Source organism: Haliaeetus leucocephalus, unplaced genomic scaffold (genome assembly GCF_000737465.1).
Source record: "Haliaeetus leucocephalus isolate CR32 unplaced genomic scaffold, Haliaeetus_leucocephalus-4.0 Scaffold218, whole genome shotgun sequence".
NCBI classification, from domain to species: Eukaryota; Metazoa; Chordata; class Aves; order Accipitriformes; family Accipitridae; genus Haliaeetus; species Haliaeetus leucocephalus.
Genome location: NW_010972654.1, coordinates 819,117 through 819,483, shown reverse-complemented (window position 1 = coordinate 819,483; position 367 = coordinate 819,117). Strand labels below are relative to the sequence as shown.

At 73.3% G+C, this 367-nt stretch overlaps 1 protein-coding gene across 1 annotated transcript in view; it reads left to right on the top strand.

Moving 5' to 3' along the window:
- DGAT1 (diacylglycerol O-acyltransferase 1) overlaps positions 1-367 on the top strand; it is a 10,298-nt gene that overhangs the window by 5,443 nt on the left and 4,488 nt on the right. The gene's annotated exons all lie outside the window — the stretch shown is intronic.

Here is a 367-nt window from a genome sequence, read left to right as displayed (position 1 = left end):
GGGGTCCTGCTCTCCCCCCCCCCAGGCAGGAGCGAGGGGCTGTGGGCTGGTGGGTGAGCCCTGCCTGCCCGCTGCCTGTGATAACACCCCAAAAACAGAACTGCACCCCCCCTCCTCCCCTTGGGGGGGGCAGGATCGGTCCCTGACCCCTCCGCAGCCCCCCCCAGCCTTATCTGGGGCGGGGGGGGGGCTCTGAACCCAACCCTGGGAGCTGCCCGCCCTGCCTGCCCTGCCTGCAACTCCGGGCTGCGCCCAGCCCTGGCACCGCTCGAACGTGCTTGGGACACCCCCGTCCCCGTCCCCTCCCGCGGGGGTGGAAATCGTGTCCCCACGCACTGGGGGGGGGCCCCTCTACACTCCCCCCCCC